We start from the raw sequence: 13,398 nt of genomic DNA, 5'->3' as shown, positions 1-13,398 counted from the left end.
GAAACAGGACTGGATCCTATTATTAGTGTAATTTTATTTGTATCTTGTACTTACACTGCTGAACAGATGGAATATTTGTTCAGCTGCACAAGTAGAAGACATGGATGAAAAATGGAGTTTGAAATATCTGGAATGGCAATGAAAAAGCATGTTAACTTAACTTAAATATCAACACTTGAAAAAAGGGTTAATTACTATTCTGCTGGAATTTATTCCCCATTTCCGAAACTCACTAAATATCAATGGAAGTGCAAAGTTATACAAGGAGAAAATGTGGCTTGAATGGACACTAATTAAAAGAATCAAATCCAATTCAACTACATATGTCGAATCATATTAGTAGGTTAGGTGATTTCCTACTCAGTGGGCCAGTCAAGATTAAAGGATTTGTTAATGTGACTGACTTGAGCAGGTACTCAGAACTGACCGAGCACATTTGACAACAAATTAATTCATTTAACATTAACAGTCAAAGATTGATTTTTCATGGAACAAATTACTTGTCCTGTACATCACCTACTCCCAGTGGGCCGTAGATAAAAGGAAGAAACAGAAGGAATTTTTTGCAAAGTGGTTGCTATTTAAGGAGGCATTGTTGTTAAGTTAAAAGACCCAATGTCATGCTTGCATATGAGAGGGGCGTAAGAAACAGAAGTTATGCCACAGAAACAGGTATTCAGCATGCAATGGTGCATTTAACTATATGCTTATTCCGTTGATCTACCAGTGGTGTATTGCACTGTTTGTGATTCTACATTTCTTTAAAATTACTACAGGAGGTAGGGCTTGTCTCAGTAGGGTAGATGCTCAGCACGGTATGGATTTGAACCATAGAGACCAGGAAAGTCATAGATTTGATCTTTGAACTTTGCAACAGGGATGTCACAGTTGACTATATTGACACTGCGAGAGGAAGCAGAAACATCAGGATTCCTGTCACCCAGTGACTCCTGCAGAAAGGTGCACACACATATATATGGGCACCAGTTGAGTGCAGACTGGAGATTTGGTTCTGATGGACTTAATTGTTCAGTAGAATGCCACTTGAACAAGATGCTGCAGAGTGTTGATACTCATGAAACCACAACCCAGTGAGAGTCAGTTCCTTCAGAAGGAAAGCTAAGTATGGTAAATTAGTCTGAGGGTCAAAGGTAGAATGGACAAAACAGTGGTACTTTTTTTAAATTCACTCACAGGATGTGGGCTTCGCTGGCTGGGCCAGCATTTATTGCCCATCCCTAGTTGCCCTTCAGAAGGTGGTGGTGAGCTGCCTTATTGAACCGCTGCAGTCCATGTGGAGTATGTACACCCACAGTGCTGTTAGGAAGGGAATTCCAGGATTTTGACCCAGCGACAGTGAAGGATCGGCGATATATTTCCAAGTCAGGATGGTGAGTGACTTGGAGGGGAACTTCCAGGTGGTGGTGTTCCCATCTATCTGCTGCCCTTGTCCTTCTAGATGGTAGTGGTCGTGGGTTTGGAAGGTGCTGTCGAAGGAGCTTTGGTGAATTCCTGCATTGCATCTTGTAGATGGTACACACTGCTACTACTGTACGTCGGTGGTGGAGGGGGTGAATGTTTGTGGATGTGGTGCTAATCAAGTGGGCTGCTTTGTCCTGGGTGGTATCAATCTTCTTGAGTGTTGCGGGAGCTGCACTCATCCAGGCAAGTGGGGAGTGTCCCATCAAACTCCTGACTTGTGCCTTGTGGATGGTGGACAGGCTTTGGGGAGTCTGGAGGTGAGTTACTGTTTGCAGTGTTCCCGGTAGACACTGAATGTAATGTCAGTAAATATGAGGTGGTACCTTCTTCAGTTCTCTGCCCAAAGGCAGATCCAAACCCAGAGCACCAAGACCTCCACCATGGGCAGTGCAAGGAGGTAGTCCCAAATCAACCCCAGTGGGAACAGGAAACAAACCCCACACCTTTGGCGCCAATCTGATCCATGACAGCTATAATCAACCTGTTTGGCCAGGTTACGATCAAGTCCTGGAGTGGAACTTGAACCCAGAGCTTCTGGCTCAGAGGTGGGGATCCTACCCATTGTACCACAAGAATGAGGTTGGTACATTTTAATGAAAACATAAAAATAAGAATTATACTTTGAATGTGGGAAAGCTGGGTGATGTAGGATGATCAAGAGATTTGGGGGCTTCAAGTTCATGAGAAAAGCAGCAGCTCAGATAGACAGTTCTTACGAAAGACAATAGAATATTTGATTTTTTGACAAGAGGTATTGGTGAATCTACATAAAATCTTAGTGAGGCCACAATTGGAGTAAGTAATGTGTGCACTTTTGGGGTCAAACTGATTAGAAGAATGTCAAGGCAATAGATAAATTCACTTGGGTGATGCCTGATTTGAGGAAATATAAATATAAAGAAAGATTTTTTGAAAAAAACAGGACATTGAAGAGGCAATTCCGTAATGATTTGATCAGAGTTTTTAAATGGGATGGGACACAGTAGATGGAAACAGCCTGTTGCCAGCGATTGAGCAGTCCAAAACAAGGGGACACCAGACAAAATGAAAGGGATTTAGAATGGAGAGCTGAAGAAACTGTTCTTTTTTGTTGAATGCACTACTGTAGTCATTGTTTGAAACAGTGACCATGGGCTTGGGTTTCCACAGGAGATCTTCCAATTGCCTGTCACAACTTCAACAAAGGATCAGCAGACACTCTGATGAGATGTGCACACAGTTAAATTGTTTCTCTCCAGGTTTCTGTAATGTTGTTATGATACTGTTCATAAGGGATTGGGTAAACATATTGTGGGTTCATTTATTGAGACTAGATCATTTATACAAAGGTAGAAAGCTTGAAAACATCAGCAGCAGAGTTGTGTGTGCTGTGTTCTGCCTACAGGCCAAAGTGCAACAGAAACTGGTCACTAGTGATGCCTTACAGGCATATCACAACAGTTTCCATCGACATTCCACTGAAGATCCAAAGATCCCTCACACAAAATGCAGGGACATCTCAATACTTAAGAATAAATTTGATAGGTGGTTGAAGGAAAAAGAGGATATGGGACAAGGCGGGGACATGGGATTTAAATTATTCATGTGGAGTATAAACATCAACACAGGCTGATTGGGTCGAATAGCCTGTTTCCGTGTTGCAATATCTATGTAATTCAACATAAAACATTGCATTTCCCGAGTGGCAAAAACACCAAGGTGCACTGCTTGAAGAATTAAACCTACCCAGAGCCTCCTCAATGTGGTAACCTGTCTCAAATTCACCCTTCGTCTCAAATTCACTTACACGATAATGGAGGAATCCATACAAGTTCAAGCTTAAATGGAGTCACCGGGTCCAAGATAGCATCAATTTAAATCATACATAGAATAAATAGCACAGAAAAAGGCCACTTGCCTATTCAGGCCATGCCAGTGTTTATGCTCCATTCAAGCCTCCACCCATCCTTGTTCACCCCCTCAAACCTGATCAGTAGCTGAGGAGCAGTGCTGCCAGTGACCCTTCCCTTTGCATCTTCTCCAATTGCCTCATTGGGTGGAATTTGCCCCTCCTGCCGGCGGCAGATTTCGTCGTAGAAAGGGGCAGAGTGTAGGCAGGACGAAAAAAATCGGATTCCCAATGGCAAGAAATGGCGGACGTTGGGAACCTACGGTCCCAGCTGACATAGCAGGTTAATGGTGGGTCTCCTTTCCTGCTGAGGCTCATCGGGAACTGAATCGGCATCTCATGCATGCTAATGAGCACACCAACCGACCGGGATCATTCCCCCAGTGGGAATTCACACCGGTCCGATTCACGATCATACGAACCTGGCACGCACATGGGAAGAGTAAAGATAACCTGCCCGAGAAGCCGCAGCCTGGAGCATCAGACCCCAGGTATGGTGCTGCTCCAAGGAGACAGCAGGGATGGGGGGTTGTTAGAAGATATGGGCGGGGGTCGGAACACAAGAGGGGGTGCTGGTAGACATGGAAGTGTCGGAACACACTGGGCAGGGACGCTGGAAGGCATGGGGGTGTGTCGGAATACACGGGGGAGGGCCGGAGCACACAGGGGTGTGCTGTAATACATGGGGGGTCAGAACACACATGGGAGGTGCTAGAATACATGGGGATGTCAGGACACATGGGGCGAATTGCTGGAAGACACGGGGGCACGGTGGTGATTGGGACACAGAGGGCGGGGTGGTGGATATCAAGGTGGGAGAGGTGACCAGGAAGGCCTGGGTGGGGGCTTGGTGACCAGGAAGGCTTGAGTGGGTGAGAGGAAATGTTCAGAGGGAGGACTCGGTGCTGTCAGTGCTGAAATCTTGGGGGCGAACTGAGGGTACTGGTACTGGGAGGGTACTGTGACTGTGAGGGGGGGCAGTGGGGTGTCATAGGGTGGGAGGGTGAGGGTCCAGGTGTGGCTGGGTAGTTCTCAACACGGGAGGGGGGTTGATCACGGGGATAAGAATTTTCACATGGATCTGGGGAGTGGGCAGGGTCAGGAGGGTGGGCATGGGGTCTGTGGCAGGTGTGGGCTCATTGGGGTGGCGAAGGCATTTGAAGAGTAACGATGATGGAGTGAGGTTCAAGGGTAACCAATGGGAGGCTGAAAGTAACACCAGGAGTGGGGGTGGGGGGGTGTTGTGGGGTGGGTCGATGATGATGTAGGGGAGGGGGTGGGTTACAAGAGAAGGGTGAAGGGTGGTAGACACTGTATAGATGGTGACGTGCACCATCCTGAGGCACAGGCAGATCAGGATGTCGATGGCCTCGATATCCAGCAGATAAACTTCTAGGTGGGAGGAGGGTCCTCGGGTGGGTGGTCAGCTCAACTGGACAACTGTAGGAGAATCCAGATAGTGTATCCTGGCAAGGCAAAGGTCTCTGTATAGGGTCTAGGGGGCAGTGGAGGGAAGGGAAATAGTGTGACTGGGAGGCTTCTCTCACATGGCTGGCATGAACCTCGGCAAAAAGCGATGCCTCGATGTGCTGGCATTATTCAGGAGGACATGAATCCAGCCTTGGTCCCTCCCTTGAAGGTGGATAGTGCACACAGCCAATCACACAAACAGCCGCAAAAACAACCCAGGAGATCGCCGTGAAGCGAAATGGTTCATATATTTACAAAGGTGCTAAAACAATGATTGTACACCCTTGCCACCAGTGTTAATTTAATACTTCTTAACTTTTCTACCCTACCACTACATCTAGATGCTTCCATGACACCCGTAGCAGAGGTGTAGGCAGCCTGCTGTCTACTATGCCCCCTTGTCAGTGATGACTTTGGCGGGCGTCTTCTAGAGGGCCGAGGCCTGGAGGGCCCTGGCCTTCTTTGGGTCTCCTGCTCTGGGACAGGTGCACCTTCAGTGGTCTCAGAGGCTGGAGCTGATGGGGTTACAGCCAGAGGGGACTCAAAACACATGAAGACCCTTGGAGAGTCCTGAGTGGAAGCCCCAGGAGTGTCCACCTTACACTCCTCCTCCCTTTGGATGTCTGAAAGCCCCTCCCTGACTCCTTGAGGAGAAGGGGCACCTGGAGGGAGCTCGATGTGTCCCTTCCCCCCTCTTGTCTAGCCGCTGCACAAGTCTACCCATGGCTAGAGGGATGGAGCGCAGGTCAGAGCTCGTATCTATCATAAACTCCGCATTCTGCTGGACCAGGTTCTCCATGGTATCTGTCAGCCTCCCCATGGAGACTTCCATGCCGGAACCACAACATCAGAGAGCACATGGACAGGCTCCTCCATCTCTTGTGCTGCTCAATTGAGGGCCTCTGACACCTCTGTTTGATGTTCCCCTGCATCTCTATGATGCTCCAGCATCTTTTCCGTGACCACTTCCAGCGACTCATCATCTAACTCTGACTTAGCAGAGGTCCCTTCTCCAGCAGTCCTCTGAGTGCCAGAGGCCCTGCCTCTCACTGCCTCTGCCTGCTCTATACACAGGCCTGGGAGGTGAGAACCAGAGTGTGAGCCTGAGCCTAGCCTAGATATATGACCCACCAAGGTGTGTGTCTCTCTGGGCTGGCGGAGGGCGCAGGCTAAAGCTGTGACGTCTCTACAGGTGTGCAGAAGTGTTTGTCATTGTCAGAGCTGTCCTGGGGCTTACTTCTGGAGCAGAGGCAGGCCTCCCCCTGTTCCTACTGGCACCTGGAATGGAGAGAATAGAGAATGTGTGACAGCCTAAGCTGCCTCCTACCTTGCACACAGCATCACCCTCAGGTTCCGTTGTTCAGAGACTGAGCATGCTTCCTCACTGGATGCTTGGGGGAGGCCAACCTCACTCTCAGCACAGGCACAGTCACGATCCTCCCCTGCCAGTTTGGCAGCCTGCTGTCCAGGTCATGTGAGGGGTCGGACCTTGGGCACGCTCCCTCCCATCTTCCCGGTCTCTCGCTGGTCATGCGCTGCCTTCTCCTGGCAATAAAGACGGATGGATGGATTGTGAGCACTTCTGATGCAGGAGCAGGTCACATGCTAATAATTCTGTGACTAGTACATGGCCTTCTGGCTCCCCAAAGCCTGTCCACGATTACAAAGCACAAGTAAGGAGTTTGAGGGAATACCGTCCACTTGCCTGGATAAGTGGAGCTCCAGCAGCACTCAGGGAGCTGGATCCAGGATGAAGCAGTCTGCTTGATTGACACCCCATCCAGCAGCCGTAGCATTCAGTCCCTCTGCCACCGACCCATAGTGACAGCAATGCGTGCTATGTGAAAGATATGCTGCTGTTAGTCCCCAAGGCTACATCGGCAGCCCTCACCAGACCCGCGTGCTCTAGCAGCTAGAAGGACAAGGGCAGCAGAGGCATGGGATCAGCAGCATCTGCAACTTGTCCTCTACTCCAAACGCACCACCCTCCCCATCCCTCAGCTGTGCCTTCAGTGTGGCTGGGTCAGCAACCTGCAGTTGCCTCCCTACCAGAAATCACATGGGCTGCAGTGGGGCAATGAGGCAGCACCCCAGCACTTTCTCAAGGGCTTTTAGGGATAGGCAACACAGATGCTGGCCTTGTCATTGACGCCCACGTCAGCAGAAGGTTCACTTACCCTGCCGGCACGGATTAAATCATTCACCCGTTTCCTGCCCTACAGGGCGGTCCTCCTCTGCACCCCTCTCGATCTGACTACCATGGCAACTTCCTCCCAGACCGGTGTGGTGTGTCGGGCAGGCCTTCTGCTCCTATCCCTGGGAAAGAGGACATCTCTCCTGACACCTACCGCTCGGAGGAGGGTCTGCAGGGAGGCATCACTGAAGCATGGGGCCGGTGCTTGGTACCTTCTCAAGGCCATCTCAGTGCCCTGGCTGTCCAGGCGTCTTTTCAATAAGGTGCCCATACATGATGGTGAGGCACATGCCTTACTGCGCACCCCACCATGAGATGTGTCACGAACTGCACGCATGCATAATTAATTAGATGGGCACTGCACGATTGTCCCTTACAGCCCGCCCCACTCATCGGCCAGTAACACTCCGGGTTCCCGCTCCAAATATTTTCTTTATAATATGGCAACCAGAACTGCACACATTACTCCAAGTGTGGCCTAATAAAGGCTCAATAGATAGTATCATAAATAGCGACATCACCTGTTAATGTACATCACCATGACGATCAGTGGCTACAGCGGCTTGGTCACCAGTGTCAACATTGAAAACAACACTCACAGCTGTTGTATATTTTACATCTCAGATCTGCTCGAGCTTCCAACTCTTTCTACAGTTTGTTTACTTTTCCCTGAGTCTACACCCAGTGTTAACCAATCAAGTGGAGTGAGCATCGATAGTGAACATACTCACATAATCAAACACATAACAATTGACCACTATAACGGCGACACCTAATAACCACTTCACATGGAATACTATTGGCAGATCCTGCCTCTCACGGATTGGTCTCTTCAGCCATCAGCAAAAATGCGCCACATGAAGCCATCCCATTCCAAATGGTTTTGATTTGCTGCATATCCACCTTATGTAGATGGAAGGATGCTGCTGCCAATTAACAACAAATTTAGAATAACGTCTCTACTTTTCAATTCTCTCTAGAAATAACCCTAGTTTGTTTTTGCTTGGCTTTTTCTTATTTAATCATGGGATTTGGGTGTGGCTGGCTAGGCCAGTATTTATTTCCCATCCCTAATTGCCTTTGAGAAGGTTGTGGTGAGCTGCCTTCTTGAACCACTGCAGTCCATGTGGTGTAGGTACACCCACAGTGCTTTTAGGAAGGGAGTTCCAGGGTTTTGACCCAGCGACAGTGAAGGAACGGCGAAATATTTCCAAGTAAGGATGGTGAGTGGCTTGGAGGGGAACTTCCAGGTGGTGGTGTTCACATGTATCTCTGCCCTTGTCCTTCTAGATGGTAGTGGTTGTGGGTTTGGAAGGTGCTGTCTAAGGAGCCCTGCTGAATTCCTGCCGTGCATCTTGTAGATGGTACACACTGCTGCTACTGTGCATCGGTGGTGGAGGGAGTGAATGTTTGTGGATGTGTTGCCAACCAAGCGGGCTGCTTGTCCTGGACAGTGTCAAGCTTCTTAAGTATTGTTGGAGCTACACTCATCAAGACAAGTGCAGAGTATTCCATTACACTCCTGGCTTGTGCCTTGTAGATGGTGGACAGGCTTTGGGGAGTCAGGAGGTGAGTTACTCACTGCAAGATTCCTAGTCCCTGACCTGCTCTTGTAGCCACAGTATTTATATGGCTAGTCCAGTTCAGTTTCTGGTCAATGGTAACCACCAGGAATTCGATAATGGAGATTCAGCGATGGTAATGCCATTGAATGTCAAGGGGTGATGGTTAGATTCTCTCTTGTTGGAGATGGTCATTACCTGGCACTTGTGTGGCGCGAACGTTACGTTCCACTTGTCAGCCCAAGCCTGGATAGTGTCCAGGTCTTGCTGCATTTGGACATGGACTGCTTCAGTATCTGAGGAGTTCTAACTGGTGCTGACATTGTGCAATAATCAGCGAACATCCCCACTTCTAACCTTATGATTATATTGACCTACATCCACCTTTTATGGATTTGTGTGTAATATTTCGCTGTGGTACCTTACACTTATCTATGTTGAAATTCGTTTGTCAATTATACATCCATTTTTCAGGCAGAATCACAGAATGGGAGTGATTTTCACTGTGGAGGTGCAGGATAGCTGACCACACGCGATCTTGCGCTGTTCATCTAATTAAATACGTATCCATGATTCTCACAGTGGTGGCAGGCAGAACGTTACTGGCCCTGCCATTACCTCATGGGGTCAAAGGTCCAGGCACCATGGGTAATGGGCACCTGGACAGACTGCACTATCCCTTCCACCTTTGCCTGAACACTGCTCCACCCTTCCCCGCTAACCCTTCCTCCCTTCCTTGGTCATCCTCCACGCAAGTTGTACTGCCGCATCCCAGCCTCAAGCAGAGGCTGGAATTTACAGACGCTCCCCAAAGAGGACAATGCAGAGGTAATTCATCATTAATCATGGAAGAAGTCACCCTCGCCAGGTGCCACTTAGCTGCAGTCGTAAAAGTGAATGTTCTAATTTCTCGCTGGCCAGGAACTTAACTTTGAGGAAGGGTTTAATTCCAGCGAGGTGGCCATTTAATGAGCATGCATGACATGCTAATGCATGCAGAGGGGCTTCCCGACATTGTTCATGGGCTCGACCCACCTTTAACTTGCCTTTAAAGTCCTGAGAACAGAATTCCTGAAGTTCATTCCATTACCAGAAAACTGATTTTTAGCCTCACGTTAAATTAAGAGCCCCTGCCTGCCAAGCTTCCCACTACTGGTGGGACTGGAAGGTTCCGCCCTTCAAGTTTATTAGTGTCTTCTTTGAATTTGCTGCAGTCCTCCTCAAAGTTAATTATCCCTCACAATGTGGTGTTACCTCCAAATGTAGAAATCGCGAGCTGGATTTTTCCTGAAGGGAGGTAGATCTGCCATCGGGACCGAAAGTAGGCCCTGAGCCCACATAGGCAGATGGCAGGGCCACGGGCTGGGAAATTTTACTGGCCAATCAAGAAGCCACCGTCAGAACCACCATCCAATTAAGGTCAGTGGCCCGCCCCTCAGGACTGCTGACCCAATCAGAGGGCCGACAGCTCAGCAGCACCATCGATAGAGGTGGCCACAGCTAAGGCCGCAGGAAGAGGAGAAAAGGGCTCCATGAGGGAGTGTTCTCAAAGGGCAAGTAAGAATTTTCCTTTAATGTGCTGGGGTCAGGCAGACGAGCCCTGGGGGTTGAAAAGGTGAACCCTCCAGCAGTGGCATCAGAACCAAGGGGGCAGCCATTGCCATTGGGTGAACTAAAGGAAGCTCCCCCTCACTGGGAACCACTGGAAGGCCGTCTCAATATACCTGGCGGTCTCCCCAACAAAATAGGGTCCTGTCCCAAAGCCTGTAGGATCCCAGCGGGGTTGGAAAGGGGCTGTTAGTTGGCCACTTAATTGAAATAATTAGCCGCTTGCCACCGTTTCCTCTTCTGGAAATATACCATGGCGGCAGAAAGAAGTCAGATTTCCCTCCCAACACCTTCCGCCATGATTCTACCAGCCCCCCCTCCCATCTTCCAGCCCATCTCCAAAGGGCTGACAAAATTCTGACTTGTGTTTCTAATTCCAAAGTTGAAATCATGAATACAAATTCTGAACAAAAATGGTCCCAGCACTAATCCTTGTGGAACCTCACTTTACCTTCTACTACTCTGAAAAGTTACCCTTTACTCCTTCTTGATGCTCTCGGTCTTGCAGCCCACGAGTTACCCAGTCTTCTAACTGCTTCCTGACTCCCCATGCTCAGGTCTTATTCATTAGTCTATTACATGACAGCTTATTGAAAGCCTTTTGGAAATCCAGATATCTTATTTCTACTACAGTATGCTCTGTTAGCTCTTCAAAGAATTAAATGAGGTTGATCAATAAGCAGGACTTTCTCCTTTGTAATCCATGCTGATTTGCTCATGTTGATATTTTTAGTCCCGAGATGTTTTTTGACTTTTTCCCTTTAAAGTGATTCCATTATTTTTTCTGTTACCGATGTTAAACTGACTGGTCAAAAGTTCCCTGGATTTAAATCTTATTTTTAACATTTCATTCACAGAGCCAAAAAAAGCACCAAAGGGGACACTTTCCTTTGCTAGTAGCCATTAACTGTCAAAAATATCAGTGACAGATTTTTTCACGAGATGATGATGTCACATTACTTGCAGCTAGAAACTGTAAATGGTGTTTCACTGAGGAGAGTTAATAAAAGTAGGTTTTACAGCTAGTGATTTGACTAAAGACGAGTTTTCCATGTGTTAGCCAGCCTGCACTTTCGAGAAAGATCAAGAGAAATACAGTTTGCTAATGATTCCTCCACTTAGCAAGAAATGGCTGTTCTCCCAATAAATGGAAAACACCCAGTTTGAAACTTATTGCACTTCAGCTATGGCACCCTAAATGTCGATTGGTGCCAGCTGTCAAAGAGGCACCAGAGTGCTCTGTGTATTGGATCAATGTTACTAATGTTAAGGAAGTTTTCCGACGTATTCTTTGTCTGACATCATAGCTTGTGGATTAAATCACAGCTTTAGTCCTAGGACATCAATTTGCATGGAATCATGTCATTTAGTGAACTGTGTGAACGTTGACACTCAAAGTGACCTGGGGACTGAATCTTCGGCTCGGTGAGTGGGGGAGGAGCCCGCTCACCGAGGCGTAAGATGGCGCGGGGTGACGTCGGGCGTGTGTCATTTAGATTTTCAGTCCGGCGGGCGCACAGCTGAGTCGGCCGCGTGCCTGCCGAATTGTCAAAGGCCTGTTAAGGCCATTAATTAACTAATTAAGGCTATTGGGAAAGCTGCCCATCCAACCTTAAGGTTGGCGGGGGGGGCAGGCGAAGAGCCCAGGCGGCGTTCGCATTTTTCATGGAACCTCATCCACGGGCGGGATGAGGTTTCATGAAGGATAGATAGATAAATTAAATAAATTTTTCCATTAAAGTTCATTGACATGTCCAGCTCATGTGACACTGTCACATGAGGGGGCATGTCTTAATTTTTTTTTTCTTTATTAAAACTTTTAAAATTTAAAACCTATCTCCCTGAGGCAGCTCTGTTCCTCAGGGAGATTTCTGCGCTCTTTTGCGTGCATTCCCGACTCAGGGAAACCCCCCACCCCCGCCTGCACAGGGAGCGCTCAACGCTTCCGGGTGTGCCTCACGCTGGGCGGGCCTTAATTGGCCCACCCACATAAAATGGCGGCACGGGCCTGATCAGGGGCGCCGATCGGGTCCGTTACTGCCCGTGCCCGCCCCCGCACAACCCCCCAGATGGGAGGAATATTCGACCCCTGGGAAAGTGGATGCGTTTATTTTAATAGATAAATCCACATTAATACACATTGAAACTGTTGGATGTGGGTAGATGACTATCCATTGGTAAAAGGTGATCAACAAAAAAATTGGTAATGATTACTAACTGTTTTCCAATCAATATTAACTGTAGTCAACAAGATGAATTATGTACAAGGAAATATCTTGACCTAAGACCTCAAATTGTCTTGAGGGCCCATTGAAACCCTGCTGTAATTCTGGTGGGAATCTGGTGAAAATAGGCAGGTACCTAGTTATGTTGGGTCTCTGCAAATTCTAAGATTCCCTAAGATAAAAGCAAAAAACTGCGGATGCTGGAAATCCAAAACAAAAACAAAAACACCTGGAAAAACTCAGCAGGTCTGACAGCATCTGCGGAGAGGAACACAGTTAATGTTTCGAGTCTGTATGACTCTTCAACAGAACTAAGGAAGTTAACGTAGTAAGGAAGTTTCCTTAGTTCTGTTGAAGAGTCATACGGACTCGAAACGTTAACTGTGTCCCTCTCCGCAGATGCTGTCAGACCTGCTGAGTTTTTCCAGGTATTTTTGTTTTTGTCTAAGATTCCCTAGTCTGTCTTATAAGTAGCAGAACCTCTGCCTGCCCCTCATAAGGGCAATGATTCAAATGGTGTAGAACTAAAGGGCAGGAACCTCCCTTTGCCAGAAGTTCCCACACCTCCAACTCGTTAGGAACCCAATAAGATGCGCTAGCCTCCACAAGTGGACCACAACCAGAAAGGAGAGTACAGGTGAGGAAAGCTGCTTCTACCCCTGAAGTGCAGGGTGTTAATAAAAGGTTTGCACCATCCTTACAGTGGACCAAGGTGGGGGAAGGTCCATGGTGGCAGGCGGCCAATGAAAATAAGATGCCCTGCTTTTGCCCTCACAAACTCTGGTGGGGTTGTCACTGCATTGGTGGACATAGTCCCAGTGCAACAAACAGGTTTGTGGGCTACTGATTTTCAGAGCCCATATAATTAAAATTTGAACAAGGCTGTCTTAATCTTGGAAATGTGGAGGCTGTGGCTTTAAACTTATTCAAGGCGAAGTTAGATATTTTTTTGTTAGACAAGGGAGTCAA

The 13,398-nt window shown here is 47.9% G+C and overlaps 1 long non-coding RNA gene across 1 annotated transcript in view; it reads left to right on the top strand.

Annotated features, from left to right (window-relative positions):
• The first annotated feature begins 652 nt into the window (after window positions 1-652).
• The window catches only part of LOC144694229 (uncharacterized), a 92,573-nt gene continuing 79,827 nt past the window's right edge, over window positions 653-13,398 (top strand). The window contains exon 1 of the long non-coding RNA XR_013579694.1: window positions 653-672. This is a non-coding gene — a long non-coding RNA (uncharacterized LOC144694229). The remainder of the gene's footprint in view (window positions 673-13,398) is intronic.

This window comes from Cetorhinus maximus, chromosome 19 (genome assembly GCF_964194155.1).
Source record: "Cetorhinus maximus chromosome 19, sCetMax3.hap1.1, whole genome shotgun sequence".
In the NCBI taxonomy this organism is placed as follows: Eukaryota; Metazoa; Chordata; class Chondrichthyes; order Lamniformes; family Cetorhinidae; genus Cetorhinus; species Cetorhinus maximus.
The sequence above is the reverse complement of the archived record's forward strand: the minus strand, read 5'-3'. Positions and strand labels throughout refer to the sequence as shown.